This window comes from Oncorhynchus masou, chromosome 10, assembly GCF_036934945.1.
Source record: "Oncorhynchus masou masou isolate Uvic2021 chromosome 10, UVic_Omas_1.1, whole genome shotgun sequence".
Taxonomy (NCBI): domain Eukaryota; kingdom Metazoa; phylum Chordata; class Actinopteri; order Salmoniformes; family Salmonidae; genus Oncorhynchus; species Oncorhynchus masou.
Window position 1 is genome coordinate 38,336,239 of NC_088221.1, and position 19,605 is coordinate 38,355,843.

General features: G+C 39.6%; 1 long non-coding RNA gene across 1 annotated transcript; it reads left to right on the forward strand.

The window, feature by feature from the left end:
- Positions 1 to 39: 39 nt before the first annotated feature.
- On the forward strand, positions 40 to 3,362 carry LOC135546989 (uncharacterized). Its single transcript, XR_010456658.1, has 4 exons — positions 40 to 364; positions 591 to 678; positions 2,858 to 2,988; positions 3,190 to 3,362. It is a non-coding gene; the product is annotated as an uncharacterized LOC135546989 (long non-coding RNA).
- The last annotated feature ends 16,243 nt before the right edge of the window (positions 3,363 to 19,605 follow it).

A 19,605-nucleotide genomic window follows, 5' to 3' on the forward strand; every position in this document is an offset into this window, starting at 1 on the left:
CACACCCCTCATAGGGGTATTCACAGGGCTTTGGGGGGGGGTGTTTACAGCCTATGTTGACAGCAAAAAGAAAGGATTAGACTGAGTGTGACAGGAAGATACAAATACTCATGTTCGCTAAGATTCTGAACTTATTATGAAGTTAGCATCCCAATAAAACAAACTCGACAACTGAACATTTACATTTACATTTAAGTCATTTAGCAGACGCTCTTATCCAGAGCGACTTACAGAACAAAGTTGGCTTGCGCTAGCGAGCCCTACCTGGTTACTGGCTATAGTCATGCTAGCTAGTGGAAGTAAGTTAGTCCCTCAACCTGCTGCAAGATGAAGCTGCCCAGCCAGATCCACCTGCTGCAGAAAGGTCATATTTCTCCATTACTTTCTGTAGCTAACTTATTTTCCCTGGAGGGCCACATTAGACTATATTTTTGCCATCGCTGGCCAGAATCGTTACAGGATTGATTATACATCAAGTATATGACTGTGTTGACAGATATATCTACTGTAAATCATGTCCAGATATGCTACTTATTCAACTTTTTTAGCATGCACAGAATTAAACCACATCCATGTTCTCCTTTTGGTAGGTATTTTCATTATTGAACATGAAATGAACTACACAGAGGGAGAAGTACACTGTGCATCCAGCACCATGGACAGAACTCTTGTTAACAGGTATGCACAAAAACACAAGAAAGAACATTACATTTAAACTACTCAATCAGTGTGAGGAGTGAAGTCTCTGATGGGCTTTGACTAGAGCAGTGAAGTCAGGTATAGTTTCTGACGTCGCTATGAGCAGGATTGCTGAGAGGTGAGAGTCAGTAAGAGATGATCTGATCTTGTTATATTTCATCACTGAAAACGTCTGTTCACATACATAGGTCTTCTGAGCATGACTCCTAATCTTTGGAAAGTTGTTTTGTTCATCGAGAGATGCATAGAACCTTGTCAGTGACAATGTTTTGAAAAGTTATCCAATCACTGCATCAGACTGAAGATCAATAAGCTCAAGTTGTGAGTCAGTGAGAGCGTTATCCACATTGAAGGTAAAAGGAGAGGAAACCAACAGCATGTCAATTTCTAAGTCTTTGAAATCCTCAAATGACGAGAACTCACCGTTCGTAGCAGCAATGTATTCTTCTCCCACTGGTCATCTGATAGGGAACAGGCTAGTAGTGTCGAAAGGCGGAGAAGATTTTTGGCTTCTACTTGGCGGGTCAGGAGGAGTAATTTTCCCTTGAAGGCTTTGACAAGGCTGGACATCTGATGTGCAAAAAGGCCCTTCCCTTGTAGTTTGGAATTCAGTTCATTCATGAGGGCCATGATGTCCACAGTGAAGGAAAAATCAGCCAACCATTCTTTATATTGCAGTTGAGAGAAATCAACATTTTCCTTTCATTTGCAAAAACTCAGCAATCTCCGACTTCAGGTCCCCACCCTTTTAAGCAACTTCACCAAACTCAACCATCTCACATTTGTGTGGAAGGGGAGATCTGCATGACCCAACTCTGTCTCTTCCAACAGTGAGACAAACTGCCTGTGGTTTAAAGATTTTTCTCTTATGAAGTTTACCACTTTAGTGACTGTATCCATAACATGGCTCATTTTCAGAACACATTTACAGAACACCTCCTGATGAATAATGCAATGCAGGAGAAAACTAAATCTGATCTGGGTTCAGCTCTGCTACTTGATCTTGTATCCTTTTCAAAAAGCTAACGTTTTTTCCTGTCAAGTTTGGGCACAGTCACACTGGATAACTTTTCAAAACTTAGTCCCAGCTTTGCCACACACTTAGTAACCACCTCCAATAAATATTTCCCCCTGGTTGTGCTCTTCATTAACTGCACTGAAGCAAGCTCCTCTGTAATTTCAAAGTCTGGGGTTTTGCCTCGTATGAATATCAACAACTGCGCTGTGTAACGTGCATCACTGCTCTCATCCAGGTACAAGGAGAATGGCTTGCTATTTTGTGGGACAGTACATAGCTAGCTCTACCAATTCTGTCATTTGCTGAATGCAGTTTTGTGAAAAGTCTTTGCTGCTTTTCTTTCGATGCACTTGCCCTCTGCTCAGAAGACACATTCCTATGTTTCTCTGCATACTTTGTCTGGGAGTGTTGGGACAAGCTTTAGTCTTTCAAGACAGCGATGTCACTTTGCACACAGCTTTCCCTGATACCTCAATAAAGAAATATTTTGATGCCCACTCTTGCTTGAACACCCTACATTCATTGTCTACTTTCCTTTTCTTTGAAATATATATATTTTTTTGCAATTTCTAGCTAGCTGCTATTTGTAACTGTGACGTGTGTCAGCCTGTCAGTCACTGTCTGTCCTTGTGCTGTTGTTATTTATACATGCCTTCAAAATAAATGTCCCACAGGGGCACAGTATGTATGGCATCTGAGCAGAACATTGTGAACTTCATGTAGTTACATCAGCCAGTACAATAACTTCAATTTACCCTTTTTTATTGGTATGGATATACTTCTCCAACATTCTTTCCTGCTCACTGAAAGGCAGGCTAGACTATAGTCTTCAGTTCTGAATGTGACTACTGTGACAATTGTTCTACTTTTCTGAATCTATACAGGTGTAGGATCTTAATTTGATCACCCTGTTGCAGAAAATACAAACATGTAGCGTATTCAAGGTTTAAAAAGGCTTCTAAAATGTGTAATTTCCATGTTAAAATGTCATACTTGATTTTGCCATTACAGAAATGTCAATGAATTATAACCCACACAATAACTCACATTTCCAGTTGCTGCATTATTATTTTCATGCTGTGAGAAAATGATCAGGTAACTCTCTCTCTCTCTCTCTTTCTTGACAATGTTCACTCACAGATGGTATGTAGGCTTGTTGATGGTACCTGCAGGCCTGTTTCAGGGACAACTGGACAGGACACTTCTTGGACTTCAGCTGAGACCCATCTACGTCCTTCTTTCCTCTTCCTGTTTTGCATTAAGCTCTCAAGGTGTGTCACCATTTCTCTCATGTCGTGTGGTATTACCTATAGATGGTCCCTAAACACTTTAAAATGGTTTGCCTGTGAATGGTTGTCCACATCATCAGGCTATATACTTGTTACCTGTGTCTTTAAATACTGTGTCCACTCACCAAATTTTTATGATTCCTCAGCTGGCCTATGCTTTCTTTCCCCTCTCTTTCTCTCCAGGATACATTAGGGGAAGTTGTTTTTCTGTTGGCACCAATCCTATGCAGCCAGGCTGCCAAATCCCCCTCATATCCCCCTCATACTAAACTTTACTCACTCTTGTTCAACTGCCATTTGATTGAATCGGTTTAATTAAATGTTTAAATTTGCTTCAAGTGTGGTTTTTACTGAAAGTTGACAGTTGGCACTTGTATGGAGGGAAGAAATTGAAGAAACTCCCTCCCCTTATCTTGATGAGTAATACAAGTGAATGTAATTGCTGTATTTGACCTGTGATATAAAATATAATATTTTACAAGCTAAGACAAAGGGTCTTGCTTCAGGAAACTAGGCATGTGTCACTACTTCACAGGAGATGCATTTGAATGTAAACATACATTTTTGATCAAAATGCGTCTTTTGGTAGAAATTCTTTCTGGAACATGTGAACTTTAATGTGCCTTAATAGCAAACATGTATGCCATCAGTAAATACAAATACTACAATTGTTGGTTTAGCCACAGAAAAGGACAGAAACTTTACCGCTAGCCATGATTGGCTGAGATAATGGATGGGCTGGACATGCCGAGAGATGAGTTCAGATTAGTCTGCCATGTAGCACACTTCTGTCTATAACATGAGCTGCTCAGTATGTGTAGTTAATCCTTTTTAATGCAGCTTTTTTTAAAGATATCATGAAGAACTGCAAAAGTGCTGCTAATGCTCCCCACTTTCTGGAGGACCGAGTTTTGAAATCAATGGAATGTCAGGTGGAAGCAGGGTATGATAGCTAAGGAGATGGAGAAAATTCTGGTGTTTGATTGCAAATATGTGGAGGCAGTTGAAAAGAGAACACACAGAAGAATGTTGTATGAAACACCTGTCTCCGGATTACATCTTCAAACTAAGGGCAACTGAGAGGAAGAAACGTTCATCCATGTATACAGGTAAGAGAGTCTAGCTAGCTACATTTTCAGATATTATATGTTTCAAAGTTTTCATTGCAAGTTAAAGCGTACTGTTAGTTAGCTAACTAGCTAGCTAACGTTAGCTTTCAGGCTCACTGGCTAACGTTACGTGTATGATCTGTGTAGTAATATTATTTTATCTCAGAGCCATTTGCATTGCTAGTTATAGCCTAATGTTAGCTAGCTAGCTAACATTGAACCCAGTTGGTTATTTTATCTACCAGCAGATTCATGCAGGGTAGTAATGTTATGAGTTGGGATTATGGATAATTGTTTAGCAAGCTAGCTACATGTCTAAACAAAAGACTCCAATATGCAAGTAACGATTTCACTGTACCATTTACACCTTGTGTATCCTGTGCATGTGACAAAGATACTTTGAATTTATTTGATATAGTGTGTGTTTACCAGAGACTGTAATGTGAAGAACAACATGACCTGCACTAAAGTCAAAGTAGAATATAACTCTAGGCCAACGAGACAGTGTCCAAGTTCTACAATTATCCGGTAGAATGACCTGCTTTTATTTCATCACATTAACAACTGTAAGCTATTTTCTGTAATTAGCTCACCATTAACTTGTAAATAATGATCTTAGGAGTTTATTTTCCTGTAATAATGAATACAAATGAGCTAATGTTAAGACATCCGCTATATGATATGGTCATTATTTGAACTGGCTAGCCATCTAACTTAATGTTAGCTAGCCAGCTAACAAGCTAGAAACTAACCAAAAACATTGTTTAGAAAGTTGCTTTTAATTGTTTGGTTTGCTAGATTGATGTATACTGGGGTGGCAGGGTGGCCTGGTGGTTAGAGCATTGGACTAGTAACCGAAAGGTACAATCTGTTGTTCTGCCCCTCAACAGGCAGTTAACCTAGTGTTCCTAGGCCGTCATTGAAAATAAGACTTTGTTTTTTACTGACTTGCCTAGTTAAATAAAGGTAAAAAAAAAAACTAAATTAATTATTAAACGGATGGATTTATTGGTGTTAAAATACACCAACTATCTAAACATGCTATTTTGGACCACCGGGCTGCTGATGTCATACAGCCTGTCGTTTTTGTGTTTATACTTTTTCAGAACGACAAGTTTGATGTCGGACGACAATAGAATATCCATGATGTCACTGCGACAACTGTATAGACATGTTGATAGACGTAGCATAAACCAGCCTTTTGTCTTGAAATCTTTGTTTAGTACACTACCGTACTCACTCTGTTTTGCACACGGCCTCAAATGTAAATCCTTAAAGAGATGGGTGGGGCTAAGGCTTAAGAGGGTGTGAGCAATGTTGAATGGGTGTAGACAAAGAAGAGCTCACCAGTAAGTGTACCAAAATATTCAAGGGCCATTTTCTCAAAAGTGGGTTTACAAGTTTAGCAACTTTAAAAGCAGAATTACTTTCTCATTGTTCCTCAACTGTAGTGTATGATATACCATTTTCTACCTAGGAGTTTCTACTTTCATCCAATATTTTTAAAAATAAATTGTATTTTGCTACATCAGACCAAATCGAGCCGGTCGGTCACAAATGAGATTTCATGATATTACTTTGTCTTTACACATCTGGCTAAATGCAGTCACCATCCATCTCAGCTAGCCCTTCCCGTTTTTAGGCCTGTTATTTATTTATTTTTAACTACACAAGTCAGTTAAGAACAAATTCTTATTTACAGTGACGGCCTAGGAACAGAAGGTTAACTGCCTTGTTCAGAACAACATATTTTTACCTTGTTAGATCATGGATTCGATCTAGCAACCTTTCAGTTACTGGCCAAACGCTCTAACCATGAGGCTACCTGCCACCCCTATATAAAATGTTAAGGTAAAGCACTTTAGATGAAGTGTCAAAATTGTGACACTGGCTATATTGTTATGCTTACTTGTGTTTGTACTGTATGTACAATAAGATATCCAATATTCTTAAATCGGACAGGGGTTGGATTTAGTATCATTAGTTTTGTGTCAAGTCTCATATGGCTGAATTATAACATTTTACAGAATAACACATGTTGTACACTTTTTCATCCACTAGATGTCAGTAATGTGCTACCACCTTAAAAGAGGCCTAATATGAGAGTTTCCAAACGAATGAAATTCCCAGAATTTGAATTGCGAATGTTGCTTTGATGGATACTATATATGACTGCTTGGGATCCAGACACGTGGCAAAAAAAAACAGTTTGTGTAGAGGGTGTCAAGTTAAACGTGGAGAGGCTGTACCACACCCAAATTGTCCTCTAAAACTTATGCCCTTGTGGAGCTCTGAGATGACTTGACAGCACAGGATGTTGGTGGCACCTTAATTGGGGAGGACAAGCTCGTGGTAATGGCTGGAGTCCTCTATCTCTATGGTCAGGATCACTTTTTGAATCACCACCTACGCCATATGCACTTGTGGAGATCTGAGAGGATTTGATTGTATAACTTTGGGGTGGCAGGTAGCCTGGTGGTTAGAGTGTTTGGCTAGCAACCATAAAGGTCGCTGGGTCAAATCGCAGGCCTGTAAAAATCTGTTGTTCTGCCCCTGAACAAGGCAATTAACCCACTGTTCCCCAGGTAGGCTGTAACTGCAAATAAGAATGTGTTCTTAATTGACTTGCCTAGTTAAATAAAGGTTACACAACTTCAACCTAAGGTGGAGCTATTACCAGATTAATTACACCTGTCAAATCATCTCAGATCTCTGAAAGTGCATAGGTTTTAGGGGATGATTGTGCATTTTGGATTGGACCAGGCTCACTTCTGCGTTGACACCCTCTATGCTAACGGATTATTTGTTGTTGGGCTGATCCTTTTTTATTTTTGGTCAATTGTTGGGCTGTTGTCATCAATAACACTGTTTTCTTATGTTTTTTTTAAACAAAGTAAAAATTGTCATCCAAAAGTCTGACTGCCTCTATTTTTAATGCAATGGGTTTGTTTAATACATTTGTCATCTGCAATTTCAAGGTTCAACGTTCAAGTCTCAAATAGACTCCAGGGTTAACGCCTGCTCGCTACTGCCACCCAAAGGACTTTAAACGCTACTACATGAAATTGAAACTATTAAATAGGCCTTTTTCTGAAATGTTAATAAGAATGCCAAAAATATTTGTTTATATCCATGAAATCACATTTCTTTTGTTGTCAATACTGATGAGTTTAAGGTCTGCATAGGCGAGGGCATGAACAAATATTTTTTCAATAATTTTGTGTGAAAGGAGTCTGAATCAGACTGAACGCTCCAACTGACCCCTTATCATAAGATGTCATAAATAGACACAATTCAATATTAAGACAATTGTTTCATCGCTACAATTACTTATTGCATGTGACTTTTCCTATAATGGGAAGTTGATCAGGGCAGCTGCATCTGCTGACTACAGATGGACCAGATGGACCTTGGGGCGGCAGGGTAGCCTAGTGGTTAGAGTGTTGGACTAGTAAAGGTTGCAAGTTCCCCCGAGTTCCCCCGAGCTGACAAGGTACAAATCTGTCGTTCTGCCCCTGAACAGGCAGTTAACTCACTGTTCCTAGGCCGTCATTGAAAATAAGAATTTGTTCTTAACTGACTTGCCTAAAATGGACCTTTAAAAATACTCAGATCTTGTAGATTATTTGAGCACATTTTAGGGTTAGGAAAGTATATATAAATCATTAAAGAAAATGGTTTGGAGAGCCTTTACGCACATAATATTTAGGAATAAAAAATGCAGAACAAAATCATATTTAAATTCAATCCATGAAATGTTGGAATGTTGAAAAAAAGTGTACAATAGGTGTTGAACAATAATCCTATAAATCTACCCTAATTCTCACTAATCATGGAATTGTATGACAACGGTCCAGTCGTGGTGAACTGTGCGCCAGTATCCAGGTATAATCTGCTAAATGTGGTCGGAGTTATATGATGATTCAAATAGGTTCTAAATGATTGCACATTATATGATCCACTAATGCTAGGTACCCTCGGGAACAATTTACAAGAATGTGACATAGGAAAGAATGGGGAATGGAATAGAAGGATGCAAAAGTAAATCTTTGCGGGTATTACTGACGGTACCTCCCGATAGTACCTTATATTTAACTATATACAAATTGTAAAACAAAATGGAGAAAAGCGCGGGCATATAATGAAAACATTCTAAAGCCATAAACTCGGCAGGTTCAGCCCTACAGAAGGATATAGATTGGGTCTCCAAATTTCATTTTATGAGGGCACACAATTAGAATCCTGAATAATGGCACAGCTATTTATATCCCATTTCACTGTGGAAAAGGGGCCGCAATACATGTCATGTTGATATGATTTTCAGTATGCTTCCATATGGCTGGTTTCATATTCGGCTCAAGGGAAAATAATTGAAAACAATTGCTATGTGGATTTGCAATCTCCTTTTCCAACGGATTACTTATCTATCTAGTGCTTATCAATAGATCTTCTCAAATTGTAAATTACAGTGCATTATTTCTATCGAAAAAATGTTTGATGCATTTTCCACTCGGAACCGGCAGGTTTTCGCGACCTTATTTTTTTTATTTTACCTTTATTTAACTAGGCAAGTCAGTTAAAAACAAAATCTTATTTACAATGACAGCCTACCCAGGCCAAACCCTAACCCGGATGACTCTGGGCCAATTGTGCGCCGCCCTATTCATGCTTTCCTCTCGAGTAAATAGGGAATTAAGTTAAATTCAGAATACGGTTTATCTGTAGACACACCTGCACCACGCCTTCATTTATTCGAGCTCCACTTCAATCAAATGAACAGTGGGTGGAGAGCATTCTAATATCATGCAGGTGTGTGTATATACAGTGTCAGTCAAAAGTTTGGACACACCTCATTCAAGGGTTTTAATTTATTTTTTACTATCATTTACATTGTATAATAGTGAGGACATCAAAATGATGAAACAACACATATGGAATCATGTAGTAACCAAAATATATTTTATATTTGAGATTCTTTAAAGTAGCCACCCTTTGCATTGGTGACAGCGTTGCACACTCTTGGCATTCTCTCAACCAGCTTCATGAGGTAGTCACCTGGAATGCATTTCAATTAACAAGTGTGCCTTGTTAACTTATGGAATTTCTTTCCTTCTTAATACATTTGAGCCAATCAGTTGTGTTGTGACAAGGTATGGGTGGTGTACAGAAGATAGCCCTATTTGGTAAAATACCAAGTCTATATTATGGCAAGAACAGCCCAAATAAGCAAAGAGAAATGACAGTCCATCATTACTTTAAGACATGAAGGTCAGTCAATCTGGTAAATTTCAAGAACTTTGAAAGTTTCTTCAAGTACAGTTGCAAAAACCATCAAGTGCTATGATGACCCTGCTTTCATGAGCACAGACACAGGAAAGGTAGACCCAGAGTTAGCTCTGCTGCAGAAGATAAGTTCATTAGAGTTAACTGTCTCAGAAATTGCAGCCCAAATAAATGTTTCACGGAGTTCAAGTAACAGACACATCTTAACATAAACTGTTAGGGGGGGATGTGGGAATCAGGCCTTCATGGTCGAAATGCTGCAAAGAAACCACTACTAAAGGACACCAATCATAAGAAGAGACTTGCTTGGGCCAAGAAACACGAGCAATGGACATTAGACCGATGGAAATTTTAGATTTTTGGTTCCAACCAAGTGCTTCGTTAAGGGGAAAACATGAATGATTCATGGGGCCCTAGCCTGGTAGGCCCCTAAATGTTAAATCATTGTTTATCATTTAAAAAATGTTAGAAAAAAATCAGTAATGAAAATTAAAACATATAATCAAAATCAGATCAGGCATCTCTACCCAACCATCCCGTTTGTACCCCTCCACCCTCCCCCAAAATGCACATGGTTTGGTCCATTCTCCCCGAGGAGAAAAAAAACACTGCTGATCTGACAGTTGCTCCGCATATAGCTTAAGCATTCACGAGAGAGAACCATTATACCCCACTCAAAAACAAAAGCGGGTTTCCAGAAAAGGAAAGAAACGAAACAGACAGATACAGCAAAATTCCGGGAATAAATGATTTACTACGTTTTTTCCCAGAAAAAAAACGAGAAGGATTTTAGTCGTAAATCAGCTGCCGAACTGAGGAGCCTAGGCAGCCAATATGAGTTAGCTTGCTTGATAGCCAGCTTGATTGCTAGCTACAGGTAGCTGTAATAATATTAATCTAATTATTAACATGATGATGAGCTACCACTACAAACTATGGCTAGCTAATGAGCTATTATTTAGATATCATTATAACTGTATTTCCCAATATTTGCGTGATATTTGTTAGCTAGCTAACGTTAGACCAAAATTAAAACCTAACATGCAGCCTACCTAACCATACTGTAGATGCTGCTGTTACTACTACTGCTGTAGACAAATATCCCAATGTGTCATTTTTAAAGACCATTTTTAAATTGTAAAGTTAGGCACATGATGACTTAGACACACTTAAATACGTATTATATTTGATATGTATACTATAAAAAAATTTTTTCCAGTTGTAGATTTGTAGTATGGTAACCTTTGTAGGAGCGAACATTAAATCCAAAATTCCCTTTGTTTACTCACTTCCTAGTGCAAAGAGAGGCAGAATCTCAACAAATCAAATTTATTTATATAGCCCTTCGTACATCAGCCGATATCTCAAAGTGCTGTACAGAAACCCAGCTTAAAACCCCAAACAGCAAGCAATGCAGGTGTAGAAGCACAGTGGCTAGGAAAAACTCCCTAGAAAGGCCAAAACCTAGGAAGAAACCTAGAGAGGAACCAGGCTATGTGGGGTGGCCAGTCCTCTTTTGGCTGTGCCGGGTGGAGATTATAACAGAACATGGACAAGATGTTCAAATGTCCATAAATGACCAGCATGGTTGAATAATAATAAGGCAGAACAGTTGAAACTGGAGCAGCAGCACGGCCAGGTGGACTGGGGACAGCAAGGAGTCATCATGTCAGGTAGTCCTGGGGCTTGGTCCTAGAGCTCAGGTCCTCCGAGAGAGAGAAAGAAAGAGAGAACGAGAGAATTAGAGAACGCACACTTAGATTCACACAGGACACCGAATAGGACAGGAGAAGTACTCCAGATATAACAAACTGACCCTAGCCCCCCGACACATAAACTACTGCAGCATAAATACTGGAGGCTGAGACAGAAGGGGTCAGGAGACACTGTGGCCCCATCCGAGGACACCCCCAGACAGGGCCAAACAGGAAGGATATAACCCCACCCACTTTACCAAAGCACAGCCCTCACACCACTAGAGGGATATCTTCAACCACCAACTTACCACCCTGAGATGAAAGCAGAAAGCTGTCAGGCAAAGGGAGGAGGAAGAGAAGTTAGAGTAGCAGCAGTGCCAGTGAAGGAGTGACAGAAGAGATTGAACGAGCAAGTAATAAGGAAAATGAATAGTATGGACAGATTTGAAGTGAGGAAGATGAGGTTTTAGATGATCCAGCACTGTGGTCAGAGAAAGTACAAGATAATGAAAGAGAAGCTATTGTTCACAGACTAGCCAACAGGTCTGGTGAGGAGACAGAACTGTATAAAATCATGCCCCCAGACTCAGAAGGCAAGCCATTCCCCAGCTATTTACAGTACAGAGTTCTCTGAATAGTAAGGATGGCTATAAGATTTTGTTAACATTAGGAACCAAACATGTTTGCAATACTGTTAATATAGGCAAAGGATGAAGGTGGAAACTAGAATCTGCACAATTGTAGTATAGAGCAACAGAAGCTTATAGTTAGTACATTTATTAACACATTGTTCAGGACGTTATTTTAATTTGAAACATTCCGATTTCTATGTTAGGGGCCCGGTAGTTTTTTTTATGGGGCCTTTGAACTTTGCATGTCACCTGTCAGATGTGACTGGATCACAACCAGTCATATTTAGTATCCATAAAAGCAACATTCGCAATGTAAGTTCAGGGAATTTCATTCACTTGGAGATTTGCTCAGTACTTGAAGGGTGATTAGAAAAACTCACATTTAGATGTCTTTGAAAGTGGTAGCATATTACTTCCATCTAGTGGAGGAAACATTTTAAAGCAGGTTATTCTGCAAATACATGACAATTCAGACAAATTGAGACTCACGCAGGATTAATAACGGTAACTTAAACCATGTCAGATATAAGAATATTGGATACTTTATTGTACGTACAGTACCAACACATATAAACTCATCAAAAATAGTACAGCACTTTGAGATATCAGCTGATGTACGAAAGGCTATATAAATAAATTTGATTTGATTTGATCAAATATAGAAACGTTCTCTCACTGTCAATTGAGATCCGGGCTCTTCGCTGACCATGGCAGAACATTGACATTCCTGTCTTGCAAGAAATCACACACAGAATGAGCAGTATGGCTGGTGGCATTGTCATGCTGGAGGGTCATGTCAGGATGAGCCTACAGGAAGGATACCATATGAGGTAGGAGGATGTCTTCCCTGTAATGTACAGCATTGAGACTGCCTGCAATGACAACAAGCTCAGTCCGATGATGCTGTGACACACCACCCCAGACCATGTCGGACCCTCCAACTCCAAATTGATCCCGCTCCAGAGCACAGGCCTCGGTGTAATGCTCATTCCTTCGACGATAAACGTGAATCCGATCATCAACCCTGGTGAGACAACACCGCGACTCGTCAGTGAAGAGCACTTTTTTGCCAGTCCTGTCTGGTCCAGCGACGGTGAGTTTGTGCCCACAAGCCCTCGGTCCAGCCTCTCTCAGCCTATTGCGGACAGTCTGAGCACTGATGGAGGGATTGTGCATTCCTGGTGTAACTCGGGCAGTTGTTGCCATGCTGTACCTGTCCCGCAGGTGTGATGTTTGGATGTACCGGTTCCACAGGTGCATGTTCATTAATAGTTTATGGTTCATTGAACAAGCATGGGAAACAGTGGTTAAACCCTTTACAACGAAGATCTGTGAAGTTATTTGGATTTTTACAAATTATTAAGACAGAGTTCTGAAAAGGGGACATTTCTTATTTTTCTGAGTATATATATATATATATATATATATATATATATATATGTGTGTGTATATGTGCGTGTGTTAAGTATATGTTTATAAGCATAATCATAAAGCTTGTCTCATTTATTACACTTCATCCTAAGTGCTTTACCTTTAAAATGTTTAAACAGGCCTAAAACTGCTAGCTGAAGTGGATGATGACTGCATTTGTTTGTTTATGTGTAACTCTGTGTTGTTTTGTCGCACTGATTTGCTTTATCTTGGCCAGGTCGCAGTTGTAAATGAGAACTTGTTCTCAACTGGCCTACTAGGTTAAATAAAGGTGAAATAAAATAAAAAAATAAAAAATTGGCCAGTAGTGAATAGATTTGTAAAGACACAGTAATATCATGAAATCTGATTTTGTCTTAGCTTGTAACTTATTTTACACATTTTATTTTGATATTGTGTAAATTATGATTCATTTACAATTTTGTAAGAGATTATACATTTTTGGTTAAGGCAAATTAAGTCTGACATTTTAAAGTGGAAATTACAAACTTAAGAAGCCCTCGAATACATTACACTAAATTTCCTGCAACAACAGGGTGACCAAATTAAGATCCTACACCTGTACTGAACAAAAATATAAATGCCACACGTAAAGTGTTGTTCCCATGTTTCATGAGCTGAAATAAAAGATCCCAGAAATGTTCCATACGCACAAAAAACGTATTTCTCTAAGTTTGTGCACAAATGTGTTTAAATCCCTGTTAGTGAGCATTTTTCCTTTCCCAAGATAATCCATCCACCTAACAGGTGTGGCATATCAAGAAGCTGATTAAAAGGCATGATCCGTACACAGGTGCACCTTGTGCTGTGGACAAAAGTCCACTGTAAAATGTGCAGTTTTGTCACACAACACAATGCCAAGTTTTGAGGGAGTGTGCAAATGGCATGCTGACTGCAAGAATTTCAACCAGAGTGGTTGCCGAGTGGTTTAGAGAATTTGGCAGCACATCCAACCTGCCTCACAACCGCAAACCACGTGTAACCATGTCAGCCCAGAACCTCCACATCGGGCTTCTTGCCTGCGAGATCGTCTGAGGGGTGCTGAGGCGTATTTCGGTCTGTAATAAAGCTCTTTTATGAGGTAAAACTAATTCTGATTGGCTGGGCCTGGCTCCCAAGTGAATGGGCCTATGCCCTCCCAGGTCCACTCATTGCTGCGCCCTTGCCCAGTCATGTGAAATCCATAGAATAGGGTCTAATGAATTTATGTAAATTGATTGATTTCCTTATGAAGTGTAAAATCTTTGAAATTGTTGCATGTTACGTTTATATTTTTGTTCAGTCTATATACAGTATATGCATTCAGAGAAGTAGGCCAATTGTCACAGCAATAGTTGTGTTCACAACTATAAAGTATACCCTGTATACCCATACCAATAAAAAGGCTTATTTTCAGTAGTGTAAAGTACTTAAGTAAAAATACTTAAGGAAATAAGCCTTTTTATTTAAGTAAAAATACTTAAGTACTACTTAAGTCATTTTTTGAGGTATTTGTAATATACTATTTTGTATTTTTGACTACTTTTATTTCACTGCATTCCTAAAGAAAATAATGCAAGAAGAAGATCTAGCTAAGTTAGCTACAAAAATGAATGGAGAAGTCTGACCTTTCTTAGGCAGGTAGCTTTGGCCGGGCAGCTTCATCTTGTAGCAGGTTGAGCCTGCTAGCTAGTCAATAGCCAGCTAGTGCCAGCTAGCCATCTAGTGCAATCCAACTTTGTTCAGTTGTTGATGAGTTGTTTTTTTGGCACGCTAACTTCCTAATAAGTTCTGCATTTTTGCTAACATGAGTATTTTTATATTCTTTTCACACTCACACAGTCTAATCCTTTCTTTGTGCTGCCAACCTAAGCCATAAACACATCTCTTAAGCCCTATGAATGTTCTGAGGGGACGTGTACTTCCAGGTATGAACAAAAATACAAATCTAATAAATAAAATGGAATTCATTTTATTTTGTTTTCCTTTATTCCATGCCCAGTTTTTAGACAATAAATTAGAAAATAAGTAGACTTCGGATTTTTATTTGTCAAAATTAATAACAAAAACCAAAAAACAAGCCATTTTCTGTTTTTACATTCTCCATTTTGACTCTTAAATCAAAATAACGAAATGTACATGGACCCTGTTGCTTGGGCTGCCTTCTCCTCAAAACATTTTCCATTTGGATCACTGGAAATATTACCAATGACATTGATCCTAAACAAAAATACTGCCTTTGCCTGCAGTTTAGAAAATGAATTGCCTGGAAGATTCAATACACAGAGACATGGGGACAAATTGGTCTGAATAACAGAAGTCAAAGAAATAAATAGACCCTAAAGGATCAGCGCTATCTGGCGAAATAAAGATTTTCTTCTGCTTCTTTCAACGCAGTAATCAAAATGATTTACACCCTCAGCTGAAAGATCCATACTCTCATTTTGTTCAGTGGTATATAGCTGCCAGTCAACCAGCACTTTTTTTCTAAGAGTGTAGAACTGCTTCTGCCTTTGTTGCTGATTAGAAATGTGAAATTCGTAGTTTTGCGTGCCCATCTCAGAGCTTCATCATGTCAGAAGTGTTCATCTTTATTTGCTTCATTCTACACCATCAAACTCATTTTGCCTCGGTGGATGTATTTGGTCTTCAACGAGGTCTTGAGGGCAGCCCTGAAAATTGGTGAAATTTCCTTGTTGTCAAAATTAGCTAAAAAATAATCCTCTATCCATTGTGATCGGAATATTCTATGCTCTCTGACTGTCTAACTCTCGTTTAGGTGAGTAGTCGCAACCAGGACATTCAAGAAACTGCAGCCTATGAACGTACAGTGAGGGGAAAAAAGTATTTGACCCCCTGCTGATTTTGTACATTTGCCCACTGACAAAGAAATTATCAGTCTATAATTTTTATGGTAAATTTAATGTTAGGTTTTTTTGAACAGGTGAGAGACAGAATAACAAACAAAAAATCCAGAAAAACGCATGTAAAAAATATATAAATTGTTTGTATTTTACTGAGGGAAAAGTATTTGATCCCCTCTCAGTCAGAAAGATTTCTGGCTCCCTGGTGTCTTTAATACAGGTAACGAGCTGAGATTAGGAGCACACACTTAAACCTCTTGATACTCCCCATCCCGGATCCGGGATCGTGAATAAAGCCTCAGGCTCATTAGCATAACGCAACGTTAACGATTTCTGAAAATCGCAAATAAAATGAAAATAATGAGCCTGCTCTCAAGCTTAGCCTTTTCTTAACAACACTGTCATCTCAGATTTTCAAAATATGCTTTTGAACCATAGCAAATCACTAATTTGTGTAAGAGTATGCTAAGCTAGTTTAGCATTTTGAGTAGCATTTAGCACGCAACATTTTCACAAAAACCAGATAACCAAATAAATAAAATAATTTACCTTTGAAGAGCTTCGGATGTTTTCAATGAGGAGACTCTCAGTTACATAGCAAATGTTCAGTTTTTCCTGAAAGAATCTTTGTGTAGGAGAAATCGCTCCGTTTTGTACATCACATTTGGCTACCGAAACGAACCGAAAATTCAGTCACCAAAACGTCAAACTTTTAATATCGACCGAAACATGGCAAACGTTGTTTAGAATCAATCCTCAAGGTGTTTTTTCACATATCTCTTCATTGATATGCAGTTCGTAGAAGCCTGCATTCCCCTCAGAATCGCATGGAAAAATACCAGCAGCTGAAAATGACGCACCAATTTCGACGGAGGACACCGGGCGGACACCTGGAAAATGTAGTCTCTTATGGTCAATCTTCCAGTGATATGCCTACAAATACGTCACAATGCTGCAGACACCTTGGGGAAACGACAGAAAGGGCAGGCTCATTCCTCTCGCATTCACAGCCATATAAGGAGACAATGGAAAACGGAGCCTCAAAAATCCTGCTGGTTTCCTGGTTGCCGTTTCATCTTGGTTTTGCCTGTAGCTCCCGTTCTAGGGCACCCACAGACAATATCTTTGCAGTTCTGGAAAATTCAGAGTGTTTTCTTTCCAAAGCTATCAATTATGTGCATAGTCGAGCATCTTTTTGTGACAAAATATCTTGTTTAAAACGGGAACGTTTTTCATCCAAAAATGAAATAGCTCCCCCAGAGTTTCAAGAGGAGGTGTGCTCCTAATCTCAGTTTGTTACCTGTATAAAAGACACCTGTCCACAGAAGCAATCAATCAATCAGATTCCAAACTCCCCACCATGGCCAAGACCAAAGAGCTCTCCAAGGATGTCAGGGACAAGATTGTAGACCTACACAAGGCTGGAATGGGCTACAAGACCATCGCCAAGCAGCTTGGTGAGAAGGTGACAACAGTTGGTGTGACTTTTCGCAAATGGAAGAACACAAAATAACTGTCAATCTCCCTCAGCCTGGGGCTCCATGCAAGATCTCACCTCGTGGAGTTGCAATGATCATGAGAACGGTGAGGAATCAGCCCAGAACTACACGGGAGGTTCTTGTCAATGATCTCAAGGCAGCTGGGACCATAGTCACCAAGAAAACAATTGGTAACACACTACACGGTGAAGAACTGAAATCCTGCAGCGCCTGCAAGGTCCCCCTGCCCAAGAAAGCACATATACATGCCCGTCTGAAGTTTGCCAATGAACATCTGAATGATTCAGAGGACAACTGGGTGAAAGTGTTGTGGTCAGATGAGACCAAAATGGAGCTCTTTGGCATCAACTCAACTCGCCGTGTTTAGAGGAGAAGGAATGCTGCCTATGACCCCAAGAACACCATCCCCACCGTCAAACATGGAGGTGGAAACATTATGCTTTGGGGGTGTTTTTCTGCCAAGGGGACAGGACAACTTCACCGCATCAAAGGGACGATGGAAGGGGCCATGTACCGTCAAATCTTGGTTGAGAACCTCCTTCCCTCAGCCAGGGCATTGAAAATGGGTCGTGGATGGGTATTCCAGCTTGACAATGACCCAAAACATACGGCCAAGGCAACAATGGAGTGGCTCAAGAAGAAGCACATTAAGGTCCTGTAGTGGCCTAGCCAGTATCCAGACCTTAATCCCATAGAAAATCTGTGGAGGGAGCTGAAGGTTCGAGTTGCCAAACGTCAGCCGCGAAACCTTAATGACTTGGAGAAGATCTGCAAAGAGGAGTGGGACAAAATCCCTCCTGAGATGTGTGCAAACCTGGTGGCCAACTACAAGAAACGTCTGCCCTCTGTGATTGCCAACAAGGGTTTTGCCACCAAGTACTAAGTCATGTTTTGCAGAGGGGTCAAATACTTATTTCCCTCATTAAAATACAAATCAATTTATACAAATTTTGACATGCGTTTTTATGGATTTTTTCATGGTTATTCTGTCTCTCACTGTTCAAATAAACCTACCATTAAAATTATCAACTGATATTTTCTTGTCAGTGGGCAAACGTACAAAATCAGCAGGGGATCAAATACTTTTTTTCCTCACTGTAGGTCCATTATAATTTCTACACAGTTTATTATTTTAAAGTATATTAAGTTAATTTACCCCTGGGCTACACTGTCAATGGGAAAAGCTGACTGAAAAAGTGTAATACTGTCAATGGGAGAAGCTGAAGTAAATTCATTGTTTTCTTTAGAATAAATTAATATTATAAATTACTATTGTGTAAAATGAGTGTCTTAGGTCTCTCTTTATGTAGTTTTGTGACATCTCGTAGTAGATTGAAGTGGCTTTCAAATCCATTCACCATCTTGAATGGTTCAGAATTGATCCCAAATTGATCAGTGTTTCTAGTTTATTGACCCTCAGGATATCACACCCAGGGGCACAGAGCCTGCCTTGATACAGTACACTGATTGATTTACAGCCAGACTGCCCTCATCATGTTAAATGAATGTGTCTAGACAAGACTAAGTGGGCTTACGTCTGTAACCTCATTTGGTTAGTCTTAGCTCTTGGAAACCAACCCTGGGAGAAACAACATGACACTATTTTCTCAACAACAAAGTAAGTGTAAGCTCAATGCTTTTACCACCTACGAATCAGCTTAACACATTTCAGGGGATGAAGAGAGGGGGAAAGAGCGAGCGAGATGGAAAGAGAGAGGGAGAGAGAGACCACAATCTTTCTGCTTGTTCCTCCCCGTTTTATTTAGTCAGTATGAACACAATCATTGCCTCTCTCTCATTTGACAGTCTTTCAGCGCTAAACATTCCCCGGGACCACTGGCCATTCATCAAGTAGTCAGTGCGGTAGACATCCATCATCGTCACCATGTAGCTGCAGCACCCACAGCCTGGCCTGCTGGGGTCAAGAGAGAGATTCAGGGAGGTCCTTCCATGCTTAAATGGACCTCTAAGGATCAGTGTACTCTGGGGAGATGGGTGGGTGTGGTAATGTGGTATTAACGTAATTACACATACACGCCACCAGGTGGTGTAGCACTTCAGTACCTATTGGTATTGTTGTAAGAGTTTTGGAATGCACACTAACA